This window comes from Theropithecus gelada, chromosome 17, assembly GCF_003255815.1.
Source record: "Theropithecus gelada isolate Dixy chromosome 17, Tgel_1.0, whole genome shotgun sequence".
Classification (NCBI taxonomy): domain Eukaryota; kingdom Metazoa; phylum Chordata; class Mammalia; order Primates; family Cercopithecidae; genus Theropithecus; species Theropithecus gelada.
This window is the reverse complement of record NC_037685.1, coordinates 73,718,657-73,737,487: the sequence shown is the minus strand read 5'-3', so window position 1 is coordinate 73,737,487 and position 18,831 is coordinate 73,718,657.

Genomic DNA, 18,831 nt, shown 5'->3' with positions numbered 1-18,831 from the left:
CTATGCAGCCATAAAAAGGAATGAGATTATGTCCTTTGCAGGGACGTGGATGGAGCTGGAAGCCATTATCCTTAGCAAACTAATGCAGGAACGGAAAACCAAGCACAGCATGTTCTCACTTATAAGTGGGAGCTGAACAATGAGGACACGTGGACACAGGGAAGGGAACAAGATACACTGGAGCCTGTCGGGGAAGGCAGGGAGAGGGGGAGCATCAGGAAAAATAGCTCATGTATGCTGGGCTTAACGCCTAGGTGATGGGTTGATCTGTGCAGCAAACCACCATGGTACACATTTACCTATGTAATAGACCTGCGTATCCTGCACATGTACCCTGGACCTTAAAATATATTAAAAATTTTTTTAAACGAAACAAAACTTAGTTCCCACTACAACAGTGTTGAGAGGTAGGACCTTTAAGAGGTAATGAGGTCATCAGGGCTCTGCCCTCATAAACTGATGAATGCTGTTATGGCAGGAATGGGTTAGTTATCACAGGAGTGGGTTACTAATAAAAGGATGAGCCCAACCCCCTTCCCTTCCCTTCTCTCTCTCTCTCTCTCTCTTTCTTTCGTGCTCTCTTGCCCTTCCACTGTCTCTCATGGGATGATACAGCAGAAGGTTCTCACCATAAACTTGGACTTCCCAGCCTCCAGAACCATGACCTAAACAAATATTTGTTCCTTATAGGTTACCCTGTCTGTGGTACTTCATTATTGCAGCGCAAAATAGACTGAGACACCTGCCTTGTAACTTACATGGGCTTTGTACAATCAACTCTCAATCACAGTGACAATTGATTAGGAAAAAGACTATATCAGGCAAGAGAAATGCTATAGGGTCTTATCTACCCAATGAATTGCCTTAGGAGTTTGGCAAATTTATCTTGAGGGCTTTTTCCTAATATAATTCAGTGATAAAAGTATTCTCTCTCTTCTTTAAACTCATAATAATTAATGAAAAGAAAGGAGAAGGAGAGAGACCAGTCAAAAGCAGTCTTTTGGTGTTTGGAATTCACCAGTGATAACCCACAACATGAATAATTCTTATGTTGTCTGTATAAACATTTGTCCAACAGAGACAGCTGCTCAGCCTTGTAAAGTCTCTTCTGCTCCAGTAAACAAGAGGTTAAAAACCTGGAAGCACTGAACCCAAAGAAAGAGCTGACAGACTGGATGTAGTTGAGAAGGAATTCTCCTGCATGGTCAATTTTTATGTTATTGTATTTTCTGTTTACACTTATTTTCTTCTTCAAGCATCAAATGAAAGTCATTATAGTCAGAGATTTCATCACTGGGTGTGGGCTGGAGGCCAATTGACTTTCTGATATGTTCTTTTTTTTCAGCAGTCAGCTAAAATATGCTGGTTTGAGGGGTACGTGTAAGAAATGATTTGAGGCCAGGCTCTCAGAAGAAAACTGAGTTCACTTGTGTTCATCAATGATTTATAGCTGCTTGAATCAGAACTAGCTTCCCTGCAAAGCTATACTTAGAGCTAGGCCAATTGAGTCTGACAGCGGAGAATCTCAAATTATTGATGAAAGGACTAAGGACTACATTTGAGAAGTTTATTCTTTTGGTGTGGTTTCTGATGTGCATGCAACTGACTCACCCGGCACATTTAGCACCCTGCAGCTTTTTCTAGTCCCAAACACAAGCATTCTAGGTGGCTGTGTGGAGTACAACACAAAGAATTCCCAGTTGTCTTTCCTAACACTACAGAGAAATCTTTACATTTGTGATTTAAAGAAATCATTAAAGAAAATGTTTGCTTCTGTAGGATACCTTCACTGGGACTCAAGATGTGTTCCTAGTCTTTCTACTCATAAAGATTCCTGGGGAGTCAGAGAAACAGCAGCATGGTCTTTGTTTCGAAGTGTAGGAAGGAAAAATCCCAAAGTTTCAGTGATTTGTTTGAACTCATCTAGCTGGGAAGAGATGGTAATAAACTAGACTACTGAGTTTTCAAGACCTCGAAAGACTTCCCCAAACATATTAGAGCTTTGTCTGGCCCAACCTCACCCGGCCTTATTCACTCACCCACTCAGTTCTCAATGTAACAGTCTGCTAAGGCTGCCGTAACAAAATACCACAGACTGGGTGGCCTGAGCAACTGTTTTCTCATAGTTCTGGAAACCAGAAGTCCAAGATCAAGGTTTCAACAGTGTTGTTGTCTGGTGACGCCTCTCTTCCTGGCTTGCAGGGACCTCACATTGTCTTTTTCCCTCTGTCTACATTCCTGATGTTGTTTCTTCCCTCTCTTTTTCTTTTGTTTTTTTTTTTTTAAACATAGTCTCATCACTCTGTCACCCAGGCTGGAGTGCAGTGGCATGATCTGGGCTCACTGAAACAACTGTTTTCTGGGCTTAAGGCTAGATTCTCCCACCTAGCCTCCCAAGTAGCTGCAACTATAGGCTCGAGCCACCACACCCAGCTAAATTTTTGTATTTTTTGTAGAGATGGGTTTTCGTCATGTTGCCCAGGCTGGTCTCAAACTCCTGAGCTCAAGCAATCTGTCCACCTCGGCCTCCCAAAGTGCTGGGATTGCAGACATAAGCCACCACACCTGCTGTCTATTCCTCTTAATATAATGATACCAGTCCTATCAGATTAGGAACCCATCCTATGACCTCATTTAACCTTAGTTACACCCCTAAAGGCTGTATCTCCAGATGCAGTCATGTTGGGGGTTTGGGATCCAACATATGAATTGGGGCCATGGTGAGAGACAATTTGGTCTAAAATCAATTCTTTTTGAGAACTACCCTTTATTATGGTAGGTGTGGTGCAAATGCCAGGTATGGCAAGAAATGTTTTATATGCATTGTCTCGTTTAATCCTCACAGCAATATAAAGGGGTGGGTGAAGAGGAAACCCAAGCTTAGTGTAGAGAGTGATTGGAAGAGTGGCCAACTTGAGCTGTTTCACTCCAAAATCCACACTCCAAACCAGAATAAACAACTACTTAGTTTGTCAGGTGGAAATAGTAATTTTCAATGTCTTTTGTGTTGTGACGTCTTTTCTCCAATAACAGAACTTTAAAAAGTGACGTAAACAGATTTTAAGATTTAAAACTGCATTAAGTCAGCAATCATTTAGATATAATCAGATTAGAGCATTATACTGTGTCACAGATTCCAATAAAAGTACCCACAATTAACATGCTATTCACCTGGAGGCCCTGTGGCTGTTAAAGCAGAACTGTTGTTGCCCTGCTCAAGAGGCCAAGTTCACACATATTCCAGAAAGCACTGGATCTTCCTTGATATTGCCTTGTTGTTCTGCTGTACCTTGTTTCTCTTACATGGAGTAAATTGTGCCCTGCACAATCCATAGCTACACAACAGGCACAGCATGATGTTCTGAAGCTGTCCTTACAGGTTAACAAGAATTCTAGACAGAAATGGTTATAACTGAGCATTAATCAGGCTGCACTTTCACTCACTTCCTTGTAACTGAAAGTCACTAGATACTGACTACTTGCATCCCCATTGTTCCTATGGATAGGATTTCTGACCTTAGAATCATAGGTCTTTTGTTTAATAATTGCTTAAGATGTTGGCTGGGTGTGGTGGCTCACGCCTGTAATCCCAGCACTTTGGGAGGCCGAGGCGGGCAGATTGCCTGAGCTCAGGAGTTCAAGATGAGCCTGGGCAACACGGTGAAACCCCATCTCTACTAAAAATACAAAAATTACCTGTGTGTTATGGTGGGTGCCTATAGTTCCAGCTACTTGGGAGGCTGAGGCAGGAGAATCTCTTGAACCCGGGAGGTGGAGGTTGCAGTGAGCAGAGATTGTGCCACTGCACTCCAGCCTGGGCAACAGAGTGAGTCTCCATCTCCAAAATAAATTGCTTAAGATGTTTTTGAGATCCTGAATTTCAGGGAAACAGCTGACACCAATCAGTTTGAAGACCCCCCACAGGGGAATGGGATCAGCATGAGAAGTCACTTTCTTCATCTCCCTGTCCCGTGACTTCATCCTGCTCTCTTTGACCAATCAACAATCTACACACTTTGAGTGACTCCAAAACCCTTAAAAACCCTAGCCCCAAACTCCTCTGGAGATGGATTTGCAGTTCTTGCCTATCTGCTTGTTCTGCAATTAAACCTCTTTCTCTGCTGCCACTCGGTGTCTTAGAATATTGACTTGCTGTGTGCACTGGGCAACAAACCTATTATGATTACAGTTCCACTAACAGACATAGTTTTAATTACAACAAAACTGAGCTTTCCTTGATGAAATTTGACATCCCTCCTAAGAATATCTGAGTGTGCTGCCACGGATCAAACGAGAAACACTCGGGTAAGGTAGAACTGGAAGTGACCTGGTTGAGCCTTGCTCCTGGGTTTGCAATGCAAGCAACTCAGTGAAATGCCCATTGGCTTTCATTGTAAAAGAGCCCTCACCAAAGCAATGACCTCACCAAGCAAACAAAAAAAGCACAAATCCAGTACCTGAGTTTGCTTAGTGAAGAGAGATGATATATTTATTTATGATTTATGTCCTTCCTCCATGTGTAGGCTTATATCATGGGTATGTGCGGCTATGTTCACAGTATTCATACACCATGCTGTCATGTATTTTAATGTGTTCTTTACATGTGACTTTTAGTTGTGAAAACCTCTTGGTCAACTCATGGAGAGGGTAAGAGGTGCCTTCATTTTTTGGCATCCTCCTTTCACCCCCTCATCCCAAGCATGATTTATAATTCCATGAACCCTATGAGTTTTACAGTGTTTCTGAGGACTGAATAACGTTTTTTAAGGCAGTACAGCACAGTGGGAAGAAGGTTTAAAGACAATATAGTCCTTCAAATTACGACTTTGAAATTATTGAGAACTGGGTGGCTTTGTGCAAGTGGGATCATTACAGAAATTTGAGGCAGTCAGTGACTGTCAGTGGAGTACTTCTCCAGAAGTATTGATTCCTGAGCAAGTGGATGAGTGAAGTGTGATGGGTTTTACCAGACCAAGATCTTGTGCATTGAGAGTGCTCTGTTACCATCTCTTCCCAAGTAGGTGAATTCAAGCAAATCACTGACTTTTCTTTTCTACATTCAGAAACAAGGACCATGCTGTTTTCCTGCCTCTCCAGGAATCTTGATGAGTGGAATGGATTACTAGTAAAACGTATTGAGTTCCTTTGAAGGTACATAGCACAATACCTGGCCATAATGCTCCCCATAAATGATAGCAATGTCATTATTGTAATGATGGAAGGAGGCTATTCCTCGGTGAGAACATCTCTGGGTTTAGAGTGGGTCTCAGGGACAATGAAAAACATTTACTGAATGAAAAGTTCTGAGGAAAAGGAGCAAACATTTGGTGTTATTTTTGTATAAAGAAATGAGAGTTCACCAAGAACCCTTGGTTTGTCAGCAACGTTGTGGAATCCTTGATGTGTACTGAAGCTCTGGATTTAAGATGGTAGAAATATTTTAAAAAGTAAAGATCATGATGACTTTAGAACAGTTACCAAGCAACGTAAAACACTCCTAAATGGAGATTAGGTGGTCAATGCTGAGAGGTCAGTGGCTATTTATTCAACACATGTTTACTGAGCACCTACCCTGTATCAGAGAGTACTACATGACTGAGACACAGTGGTGACAAGGCACACATGGTTAGTGACCTTATTGACCTCAATGACCCAGAGCCTAGTGCATCATACAGAGAAATAAATAGATATCCTCAGTTTAGGATGATACCTGCTATGCTAGGATATAGAAGAGAATGCTGCAGAAGCACCTAGAAAATACAACTAACCTACTGGAAGTGGCAGGTTGCTGGGATTAAAAGACTTCCTGGGAAAGTAATTTCTAGGCTGTACCTGATAAATGAATAGTAGTTATCCAGGTAAACAAAGATGGAAGCACATTCTAGGACATTGGGACAGTATGCTTGGAGGTCCAGAGATAAGAGAACCAACTAAGGGACATTTGAAGAATTAAAAGACACTCAGTGGTTGAAATATGTCTACACAGAAACCTGCTCATGAATGTTTATAGCACCTTTATTTGTAATCATCAGCAATTAAAAGGATTCAAGGTGTCCTTCAACAGGAGATGAATAAACACACTGTGGTACATCCACACACTGGTTATTATTCAGCAATAAAAAGAAACGAGCTACCAAGCCATGAATGGACGTAGAGGAACCATAAATGCATGTTACCAAGCAAGATGAGTGGTCTGAAAAGGCTGCATACTGTATTATTTCAACCATATGACATTTCTGGAAAAGTCAAAACCATAGAGTAAGTAGAAGATCAATAGCTATCAGGCAGGTGGGGAAGGAGGATGGAGGAAGCCATGCATAGATGGGGAATAGGGTATTTTTAGAGCAGTAAATCTATTCTGTACACTACTATCATGGTGGATACATGTCATGATACATTTGTCAAAACCCATAAAATGTACAACACAAACAGTGAAGCTTAATGTAAACTATGGGCTTTAATTAATAATAATGCATCAATATTGGCCTATCAATTGTAACAGATGTACCACACTAACGCAAGGTCTTAATAACAAAGAAAACTGGAGTGAGGGGTAGGAGATATATGGGAACTCTCTGTGTTCTCTGCTCAATTTTTCCATAAACTTACTCTAAAAATTAAAGTCTATTGATAAAGAAGAAAGACATTCCATATAGTTAAATCACTGAGTAGCAGATAGGATGTTTGTTCTGGGGTGGAGGGGGTGGTGCTTGCTGGTTGAGAGTTTGATGAACAATGTCTGGAGAGGAGACTGGAGATTTAAACACTAGCTGGATTATGAAGAGTCTGTGAGTCATCAGACCCCATCATAAAAGTGATAGAGAAGCATTAGGGTGAACAGTGACAAAATCAGATATGCCTTTTTAAAGAGCAACTCTGATTGCAGGGCAGAGATTTTATTAAAAGGATGAAGGATGAGAGGCAGGGAGGGTGGCTGCTGTTGCAGTCCTCAATGAGACACGAAAGTGGCCAACCATAAAATCATGGCAACAAGGACACAGAGAAGGAGTGTGCTAAAGAGATGATTTAATCTGGAAGCAATTTACCTATTAGATGGTTGGATGTAGGAAGAGAGAAAGAAGGTTTTGAGCGTATCATAAAAACGTTTTTTAAAAACAATCCTAACGACCACGTGCAAACTATGAGAAGCGTGCTTGCCAGAAGCTTCTGGAGAGACAGCAAATGCAGGCGGGTTCCTCACCAGGACGTTTGGCCTCCTTGTAATTCACCGCCCACTCTGTCGGCCCCGTCTGTCCGTAGCAGCTGTAGGAGGGCCTTTCTACAAGCCCTGGTCATCAGCTGATAATTATTTTTCTAGTTTTTTTTCATGAAACTTGAAGTATTTTGATAGATATCAACCAAGTGTTGAACAGGTCTCCTGGCGTGAAAAGATAGACAAAGCACTTAGAGCTTCCTCAGGGTATTTATGTCATCGAATGCTCCTAGCTTTGAAAAAACTGTGGCAGTTGGAGAAAATATTAATAGTTCTGTCTTTCATAATATGAGAGACAGAAATAAGGGATCTGTGGTTATTTGTATTTTAATAACAACATATACTGGTGGCTGTCTAATTATAAAAATAACTATGCAAAGTGAAAAAATGAAATATATGGAAAAACATCATGAAGAAATAACAAAGTATTGGTAACATTACTACTCAGAAATAAATGTCTTGATACTTAGCTTTTCAGGTTTTTTCTATACAGATGTACTTTTTTTTTTTAAAGAAAATGTAGGTCATCATGCACACCTCGGTTTCTTTTTCTTACCTAAACAATTGCTTTATTAGGGTAGATTGAGTTTTGGGATAAGTGTCTATTACAAAAACACACAAGAATGTAGTGGTTCCGATAAGATATAAGCTTTCTTCTCTCTCATGTAGGGAGAAGGAGGTCCTGGGCAGCTCTGCTCCTGCATTAGCCCAGAGACCCCAGGTCTATACTGTCTTGCTCTACACTCCCAGGAGCGTGGCGCTGGTCCCTATGGTTGAAGCGGACCCAGCGGTACCACATGGTATCACATTAATGAGAGAAGGAGACGAAGAGAAAATGGGAGGCAAGCAGCTTCCTTTTTTAAGAAAATGCCCTGGTAGTTGCTCCATTCTTTTCTGCCCACTTGCCATTTGCCAAAATTTAACAACATGTTATAAATACACCTAGTTATAAAGGAGCCTGGGAAAAGTTGGTTACCCATTGCACAGCCATATATCTTGTAAAACCCCTGCATGAAAGAGCTTATTTCTAAATATAAGAGGAAAATAGATACTGAGGACATTTGTCAGCCTCTGCCTCAAGTCACCCGATCACTCAATGCGCCTTCCTAACCACATAGAGCATACTCCTTCTCCAAGGGAGGCAGAGTAGTAACTATCCAGTTACTACTCCCACTCAAAGTCCAAGATTTCTGGATGACATGAAGTCCTCTCCAGCAGGACTGAAGGTGGTGAGATCTGAGGACTTAGAGACTAATAAGCATGTTTCCTGGCACCTTCCCCACACTTAATGGTTCAATAATGAAGTCAAACAGGAAAGCAGCCATAAAAACTCCCATTTGGAAAAAAGGTGAATGGGAAACAGAGTCATTATGTTCCTAAAGAATAATGCAATTTTATTGGGAAGAAATTGTGACAAGTTTGAAATTGTGACAAGTCTCAGCCAATGCAGAAAATTCCTTGGTCAGTAGACACCGGTTCTCCCCCTCTGGCAGAAACTCCTTTGTCCACTGACCTCTTGGAGACTCTGCTTGTCCATTCACTTCTGTGGCCACAACTAAAGTGAGTGTGGGAAAACATGCCTTCCTCGGGGATGGACAACTTTCCTTTCCTGGGGGTTGCCTTAGGGATCAGAAAATTACAGCTCTTGCAGGCCAGGTTTGTGGTTTCTTTGATCCCATAATTCTTTCAAAATTCTTAGCAGTTTTCTGAACTGTTTGCTTTCAATCATTTCCATGAACATAGAAGGATAGCCAAAGGTCTTGTCTGCATAAATCTTAGGTTTCTGGACACTCATTTGTTTGCTCATCTCTATCCTTGGACTATTTTCTTTCTAACTCAGTAGCAACTTTGAGGCCATCTGAAATAACAGGCTTGGGTGAGACAACAATATGTTTAATTCTATATTTGCTATTGGATTGGCTCCCATGGTTTCATGAAGGGGCCCTGGAGGAAGGCTCATAGACACAGTATTATCTCTTTCTGTTTATGGTGCTGAAGCAGTCCAATTTTCCAGCTCCATGAAGCTTAAATTGCTGGACAGTCAATTCACACTGCAGTCCCAAGCACAGGAGACACCCTTATCAGAGTTGTATTTCCTTCCACCTCTACTTGCAAACTGACACATTCTTGCCAAACTTTATCTCTCTAAATCTCTCTCTACTAAAAGCAGCAAGGAGCAGCCAACAGAAACCAACATTCTGATTTTGTTTCACTGTTTCCCCCAGAGCTCCAGGCTTGGTAAATAGATAACCTGCCTTCCAAGTCACCATAGGGCCAGTTTTACCAAATGCTTTGCCGTGGTTTCAGAGAGGTCACCAGCTTTCCAGCCTGCAATATCTGTCTCCTTGCTGCCTATAACACAATTGTTACACAAGAATGATACAGTTTGCATTTTTATTTCCCCTGAAGGGTACTATTTCTGGTACCAGTTTATGTTTAGCCATGATTCAGGCTAACCTACTGTTACACAAGGCCCCAAAACACAGTATTGGAAGATAGATTGATTTTGTTCTCACAAAATAAGGAGTTGCGGATGTGAAAGCATCTCTGTTTATGAGCCCAGGCAGGAACTCAGGTCTCTGCGGTCTTGTGGCTTCTTCACCTGCTAGGGTACCAGCCTAGATGCCTTATTCAAGCTTGCCCACAAGTACCGCATCTGCATTCTGGCCCAGGGTGAGTGGATAGGAAGGAGAGGGCAGGCAGCTGCTTTCTTTGATGGATGTGACTCAAGTTACTCATGTCATTTCTGGTCACATCTCAATTTCAAGGCAGGCAGGGGAAACTGTGCCTTGCTAAAACTTGGTGGGAGTGGGAGTCTACTACTGAATGCAAGATGCATAAATATATAGTAGGAGCAACTCTTCCACACTGTTGAATGATTAGTATTTCCCAATATCCTTAAATGATTTTACAAACAAAATTTTTATTTGCTGTAGGATATTTCATCATATTCCTCTGTCATTGAACATTGTTTCCCAATTTTGGCAGCAGTATATAATGCTTTAGTGAACATCTTTATTTCGCAGTTTTTATATACATCTCTGGATCATTTACTTAAGAGAGAGAGAGACTTAGAAATGGAAATGTTGTTTATAAACACTTTAAAGGAAGCCAAAATGGCTTATAGAAAGATTGTAGCAATTTGTAATTCTGGCTGCAGTATGTAAATCTGCTCCCTCCTCACATATAATCTCCAATACTTAATATTTTTATATTGTAAAACTCTTTAAAACCCAATTTAATACATCCTCAACTTTGTAACTGCTTTTTACTGTAAGAAATAAAATCATCAACAACAAAACTTATTTATTGGCCACCTATAACGATATTTCTCTAAAGAACCAAGATAATAGAACAGTTTTTTAAAGGTTCTTCTCGCTTTAAGGAAATATTTGAGTGGTGGAAGGGGAGAAAAGAGCCAGCCCGAAGCATCCTAAACAAATTTTATGCTGCGTATATTTTTGTATGAAACTTGTTTTGTAATTAAAAAAATAAATACAGTCTCATTGTGAGAAATTTGGGGGGGAAAACAGAAAAACATAAAGAAAATTAGAATTATACTAATTAGACCAAACTAGGAAATCACCTTTTAAAACTTTGTTGTATCTCTACCTTATTCTTCCAAGTATTTTTTATAAACTTTGTTTTTTTGGTGTATATATTGTTTCATATCATTTCATTTTTACTTAAAAGCATACCTACACATTTTCCCATATTAGAAATCCTTCAAAAATCTAATTTTTAATAACTACGTTACATGGCTATAATAAAACTAACACTTATTAAACATTCATTAAATAAGAGCAATTGAATTTAATTGTCCCAAACACAATACAAGGTCAATAATATTATAGCCCACAGTGGCAGATTTTATTATTGTACCTAATTCTTCACCCTTTTGTATAGCCAGGAACCGATTCTTCCGTCCACTCTCCAGGGCACATCTAACAATGTTTGGAGATATTTTTGGTTGTTCCACCTGTGGGGGTGCTACTGACATCCAGTGTGTAAAGGGAGGTGGGAATGCAGCCAAACACCCTACCATGCACAGGACAGTCCTACAGTGAAGAACCCAAAAGGTCAATGGTGCCAAGGTGCTGTAGAATCATGCCTTTGACTGTGCAATTTTGTTTTTTACTTCTTGACTTGGGTTTGGCCAGTGTGACTTGCTTTCACCAATACAATGAGGTGGAAATTACAATGTGATATTGTCTTATGTGTTTTCACTTTTCACTCTTGTGGCTCTGCTAACACCGTTTGAAGAACATGCTCTGTCTGTCCCACTAGGATAAGAGAAGAGGACAAGCGATATGGAGCAGTGAGAAGCAAAGCTGCCCAGCCAAGTCCAGCATACATGCACCTGTGTGAGCTACAACAATGAACGATTGTTGTTTAAGGCCTCCGAGCTGTGGGGTAGTTTTTTATTTAGCAATAGGTAATTAATAATATATGGATGACAACACTAACTTATCCCCCAGGTCACAAAATTAGTAGTAAGTGAAAGAGCTGGCTTTCAAACTCAGACCTGGCTGACAGCAGAGCCCACTCTTAACCATTCGACTACACTGTCTTTCTAATGCCATCACTTATATAACCATTCCTATGCGCCACACCTAAGTTATTTTCTGTGCTTGGCAATTGCAAATAACACTTCAGCACACATCTTTTTATGTAGAGATTTATCACCAATTCTGATTCCTCTAGGATAGAATTTCTCTATGAAAGGACTTGGACTTTTTAAGGATCTTGATGCCTTTCAACTGAATAATTTTTAAAGGAGATTTGTATCATCCAATTCATTGTATTAATTAACAAAATTCCATTGCTTAATTAAGAGTTTAATTAATATTTCCTACAGCCAGCATTATAATTTTAGATAAAGTATGTAATGCATCAGAAATGGACTCTTAGGCAATGTTCATATAATTTAAAATGCATGAGGAACACTTATAGTCAGTCATGGAGTTTTATGCAAGATGCAGTTTATTTGTGCTTTTATATTATGTGTGTGTGTGTATATATATGTGTGTATATATATGTGTGTGTGTGTATATATATATATATCTGGAGAAATGAAACCCACTTCTATAGCAATTCATTTTCAGGAGGCATTTTTAGGAATAAATCCAGCAAAAAAAAAAAAATGGACCTGTCTAAACAAGACACTTCCTGAAGGTGAAGTTAGCAGCAATTGTGTAGCAGCAAAGTGTCAAAGCTGGCTGAAGGGTGATGGTTTTTAGAGGGTCTATGTCTAATAAAATGCATGTCTAACAGTGACATGTGAATAATGTGACTTTGCCACTGTAAGCCTCAGTAAAAAATACAGATGGATGCAAATGTCTCCCCAAAGCCAGCATGTGACCCCAGTGAAGAAAGCGGGATTTATTTGTGTTGATTTTCACTTAGCATAACCACTTCAGTCTGCAGAACATCACTGTCAAACCCCTCCTCCCATGGGTGATGGTCAGCAAGAACCAGTACCACTAGGAAAGACCATTGCGGTTTCTCTAAAGGGAAGGCAGAGGAGACGGAATAGGTAGACCTGAGGCAAGAAACTGAACTGGGGTTTTACATGTTGAAATATGTGTTTTGATGTTGCCTTTAGACATCATCAGGGGCTGAGCCAGCACCCTCCTCTGCCAAGCCCACTTGCCCGGGAGCGCCCAACTCTGCCACTTGGAGGACAGCACAAGTTTGAAGCCAGTGCCATCACACAGGGCCCTGCATGCAGAAGGCCCCCCACATTTGGCACTGGAGGTTCTTAGTAATTTTATATTTTAATTTGTGTTTTACAACTGAAGTCTGATGGAACAATGGAGTATGCTTAGGGGTCTTGGAGTGTCACCCACAGCTCATCCCTCTCCTCACTCCCCCTCCCCTCACAGCCAGTACAGCCCCCACCCAAAGTGATGACTCCCTCTCTCCCTCCCTCCTTCTCTTATTAAATATTTCTTGGCTAGCCCCTAGTTACTGGTCAGTGTGTGGATACCATTACAGAAACATGAATAAGACACAAGTCCTACACTAGCGAGGGAGCAAATAGGGAACTGAATAATTACAACACAGCCCTCAAGCCCTGTGCCACAGGGGTCCAGAGGAGGGATTGGCTGACTTACGGCCATGAGAGTGAAGACAGCTTCATGTGGGCTGGGCACAATGGCTCCTGTCTGTAGTCCCTGCACTTTGGGAGACCTAGGATGGGAGGATCACTTGAGGCCAGAACTTAAAACCATCCCGGGCAACATAGCAAGACCCCATCTCTACAAAGAAATGAAAAGTAAAATAAATTAACTAGGTGTGGTGGTGCATTCAGAGTTCGAAGTTATAGTGAGTTGATCCAGTCACTACACTCCAGTCTGAATGACAGAGTGATACCCTGTCTCAAAAAAAAAAAAAAAAAGAAACAAAAAAGGAAGGGAAGGGAAGGATAGGGGAGGGAAGGGGAAGGGAGGGGATGTTAAAGAGGATATTTGAGTGTACCTCGAGGATGAGGAGCAGATAACCAGACAGAAAGGGGAAAGGCTGCCTGGATCAGAATGCACAATTACAGGTGTGGAAGGGCCTGCATGGTTAATGAGGCAGCAGGTGGTATTTTGATGAGACTGGGCCATAGCAGGGGACAGAGAGTTCAGGAAAAAAAACTCACATAAAGAAGTTGATGCCAGTAGATGTTTTACACTTAATCTGTTGGCATGACAAGTGAGTGATAGGCCTGTAACTGTGTTTTAGAAAATTATCCTGCCGGATGCTATGGAGGAGAGCTGAGAGCCTCCTCAAGGTGAAAGTTGGCTAAGAAGAGCAGACTAGGGCTTGGCCACATCAACCTGCTGACATGAAATGGACTTGTTGAGTTGAAACATGTTTCTCAGTCATCTTAATGACCAATTTCTGCAGTCATTTGTGCCAGCTGTGCAGCTGATCCAAAGCAGTTGTCAAGTCATCTAGGAACCCAAAATCGTTACCAATCTCATGTTTTGAGCAGCCAAGAAAATTTGGAAAAACAAGCCTCGATTAGGCTCCATCAGGCCCGAAAGGGCTAATGTTAAAGGAATAGAACATTTTCATCCCAGATCCTCAGTATATTGGCTAGAACAGAAAATGTTAAGGGAATTTTTGATTCCAAAAAATAGACATGTGCTGGAAATTCAGCCCCAAAGCATTACATGTAAGCCAAGTAAGCATGGGGGTGGGGGTGGTTCAGATGAGGGTCACACAGCTGTGAGTGCAGGACTGCTCAATGGGGTTTTCCTGCAGAGAAATGTTCCAATTTATGTTATGTATGCAAAAGTGGCATAAAAGTCCTTATCAATATGCTTCTCCATCAGCTAAGCATATAGCTCCCTCTTCTCTCCTTTGAATTCCGCCCAGAGGCTGGTTTATGAGAATTGCCAAACCTAGTCTTTTCACCGCAGGGGGCCCCTCAAAGACACTGGTCAAGTCTAGGCCAGTTGTGCTTCTTATTACTAAACGGCCATAAAGGAAAGCAACATCTTAAGTCCAAAGGAAAAGGTAGCCCTCTGTGTCTTTCAGGGTAGGCTCAATTAGGCTGCGTCAACAAGCAACTCCAAATTCAAAAAACCAAGAGAGGATTCATCGCTCACATTCCATGTCCACTGGGATCAGTGAGAGGCTCTGCCTTACTTCATGCTCACTCCAGGACCCAGGATGTTGGGAGCTATGCCATATGGAAAGCTACCCATTTTGGTAGCAAAGGGAAGAGACCACTAGAAGTTTTTGCACCAGGAATTAAATGCTCTGGCCCAGATGTGACACATGGCACCAAGCCTACAACCCGTGCTCTAGAACCAGCGTTGTGACCTCATCCAGTTGCAGGGTGGTGTCGATGTGTAATCTGCCTGTGTATTGGAAAGGAAAAGAGAACTGAATGTAAATGAAGACGAGTAGTTGCTACCAAAAGCAGAAGTAGGCATCCACTGAGCTGAGCTCCTGGGGAGAGCGTCTCACTGTGTAGTGTAGGAAAAGAGATAGGCTGTGAAGGGGCTGATTCCCACAGGCCTCAGGTGCAACGGCTCTATGGTGTGGCTCTAACGGCTTTCAGACCTCACTCTCAGTTTCCACGGGAGCATACCCCCTGCACTTTGCCAAACAAATGAAGGCAAGTTACACTACTGATGTTCAAAGACAGCCATTCTGAAGGATAACGTTTCTGTTGACTTCACTTTTGACTGTTAGGGAGCATGGAGAACTGCTCCCTGGTGTGACAGGGAGGATCTGGAAAGACACTGTGAAGTTGCTGTTGGGCCTCAGCCCAGTACCCCTAGCTCCATACCCTCTTCTCTGCTCTACCTTTGCTGGGGCTCCTTTCCCCTCTTCAATTGCCCAGTGGCTTCATATTCTTTCATTTTACTTCTCACCCATCCCAATTAAGTTCTACTTTCCACTCTTTCTCTCTCCAGTCCTTCACCTGCTTAACTCCTACCCAAACTTTAGGAAGACTGACTCAGCTGTTATCTCCTCCTGGAAGCCCTCTCTGAACTTTCTGGGATGGACACGGTGCCTCTCTTTTGCGTTCCAAAAGCCTAAGGGGCATCCAGCAGTACCCCCTTTTCTGTGGTTTCAGTTACCCTGGCCTGAAAACAGATGAGTACAGTACAATAAGATATTTTGAGAGACAGAGAGACCACACTTATTTAACTTTCATTACAGTGTACTGGGCATAACTGTTCTATTTTATTATTAGTTATCATTGTTAATCTCTTACTGTACCTAATTTATAAATTGAACTTTATCACACGCATGTATGTATAGGAGAAAAAACATAGAATATGTAGGGTTAGGTACTATCCACGGTTTCAGGCAACCAGTGAGGGTCTTGGACCGCATACCCCATGAATGAGGGGTCTACTGTATTTATATTATGACACTTTTCACCTTACAGGGAATTTGCAGTCTCCTCCTCAAAGGTCCTAGAAGTCAGGAGGCCTGTCATTCATCCTTTTGTCCCCACTGCCTGGCACTAGCAGATGCTAAACAAATGAAGGCCTAAATTTCTGCAAAACTTCTTAGCCTAGGATAGTACCAACAAATGTCCTACAGAAATCCCTCATGCTCCTTTCCTGCAGACAGAAATTTCAAACACCCCAAGAGTTATGAGTTGCAAACGTGCCAAAGCTTTGTGTCTTTGAGATTGGAGTATTAATCTCTAATACCTAGAAAGAGCACCAGGCAGACAACAGGTACCTGAACCAGGAAGACCATTTCCATCCTGAGACTTGGAAGTTTGCTGAGCTTTCCTAACATTTTTTCTTCCATCACAGTCCCTTGTTCTGGCATCAACTCATTATGGAAAGGGGAGAAGGGAAGTGAAAAGGAGAATGGAAAACCTGGGACCACTGCCAAAAAAATCTTAGACCACAGTGGGATCACACATAAAGAGAAGGAAGGTGCCAGCTCTCAGAAGAATTGATCTGTCCCGATTCAAGGCATGCAGCTCTTGCTGGAAGAGGGAAACCAGACAGAGCCCCCACCCATCTCCATTCCCACATCACCAAACCCTGCTGGACTGACAGCTATTCCCTACTTGGGATTTCTTCAGTCTCCTACTTGGCAAAGCTTCCATGGGTTCTTTTATTAGCTAAGAAAGCCACCATTACGTTTTACATAAATCAGCAATAGGCCAGTTTATTGTTCCCAGGAGAGCAAAAATGATACTATTTGAAAGAAGAGGGACATGAAGAAAAAGAGTTAACTCTGATCTGCAAAAAGGACACATGTCAATTGTTCTGAAAAGCAGTACCTTTCTTGCTCTATGGTAAAAGAGAGTCTTGCAAATTGTCTGAACAGCTGGTAATGTGTTCCTCCTCTTCCTAATGAATTTATACTATATGAGCCTAATGACTTATGCTTGTCTTTGGAAGATGCATATGTGGGTGTGTGGGTGTCTTATTTAGTGATTACTCACTGAAAAAGTAGTAGACTAAAAAAGGCTGTCTGCAACTCCCACTGTGATGGAATCTTCAAGGTGCCTGGAACTACAGTCCCATACTCTGGCTCTCTCTGTGGGACTCAGAATGCAAAGAGCTTCCTAACTATGCTCCCGTCTCCACCATCAACGTCAAACTAGTTGAAAGATTTGGAGGGCAAGAGACTACAAACTGTCTGCCTGCCATCTGCCCAAGTCGGGGATATGTTTGAAATCTAAACTGGTCACCAAGCACTGGGACTCTTTGCTAGGAAATGGGAATTTAAGAGGTGGCATCTTGCCCCACACTTGAAACCCTCAGAACTTTCATAACTGGCACTACACAGGATTAAGAAGGGACCCTTGGCCCTAGGTCCAACCCTGGCCCCTCAGAAGTAGGAAGATATTACCTGGGGTGCTTTAGGAAACGTTTCCCTGTTCCTTAGAAAGTGATATAAAGGGATAGTTCCCTTCCTCCCCTGAACATTGCTGTAACTGATTTTGATGGCCGGAACTGCTGGGGCTATTTGGTTGCCATCATAAGGGTGAAGCCAACACACAAAGGGGAAGAGAGCAAAGGCCATAATAAGTGGAGCTGGAGCCCTGACATATCACACCGGTAGCTTGATCTACCACTGGGTTGCTTACCATCTGAGAAAACAAATTTCCTAATTATATTTCTTTAAGCCACTTTAAGTTGTTTGTGACTTATATTAATAAATAAAAGCATAGTAAGTTATACTCTCCAAATACACATGGACACATACACACACACACACACACACACACACACACACACAATCTATCTTCTCTAGACGGTCCTTGCTGTCAGAAATGCTATTCCTTAGTGAACCATCCCTTTCATTGGGGAATATTCTTTCTACTATCTCTGGGAAATGTTCTTTTAAGTCTGTTTATTTTTATTTTATTTTATTTTATTGATTTCAATAGTTTTTGGGAAACAGGTGGTTTCTGGTTGCATGGAAAAGATTTTTTGTGGTGATTTCTGAGATTTTGGTGCACCCATCAGCTGCGCAGTGTACTGCACCCAATGTGTAGCCTTTTATCCCTCACCTCTCTTCCCACCCTTCCCCCTAAGTCCCCAAAGTTCATTGTATCATTCTAGTGCCTTTGTGTCCTCATTGCTTAGCTCCCACTTATAAGTGAGAACATACAATATTTGGTTTTTCATTTCTAAGTTACTTCACTTAGAATAATGGCCTCCAGCTCCATCCAAGTTGCTGTGAATGCCATTATTTCATTCCTCTTTATGGCTGAGTAGTATTCCATGGCGTATATATGCCACATTTTCCCTACCCACTCCTTGATTGATGGGCACTTAGATTTGTTTCGTATTTTTGCAATTGCAAATTGCACTACTATACACATGCATGTGCAAATGTCTTTTCCATATAATGTGAGTCTTTATTTTTTTAAAGTTTGTTTTAAATTGTATTTGATAATATATTGCGTCCTTACCAAATGTTAGACACTCTAGGCTGTGAAGAGTATAGGTTAAGAGACACAATGAAAAGATGGAGGTGGTCTTTAATGATTTGGATTTTTTTTAAATGAGGGAGAAGAATTGGAGAGGCCACCATCTTCTTGGACTCCCCTCATTTTCACCATGAGGCTCACTGCAGACAAATCAGCTCCACCAGGCAGAGAGGAAAGTACAGAAGTGCTCAGTGAAGAG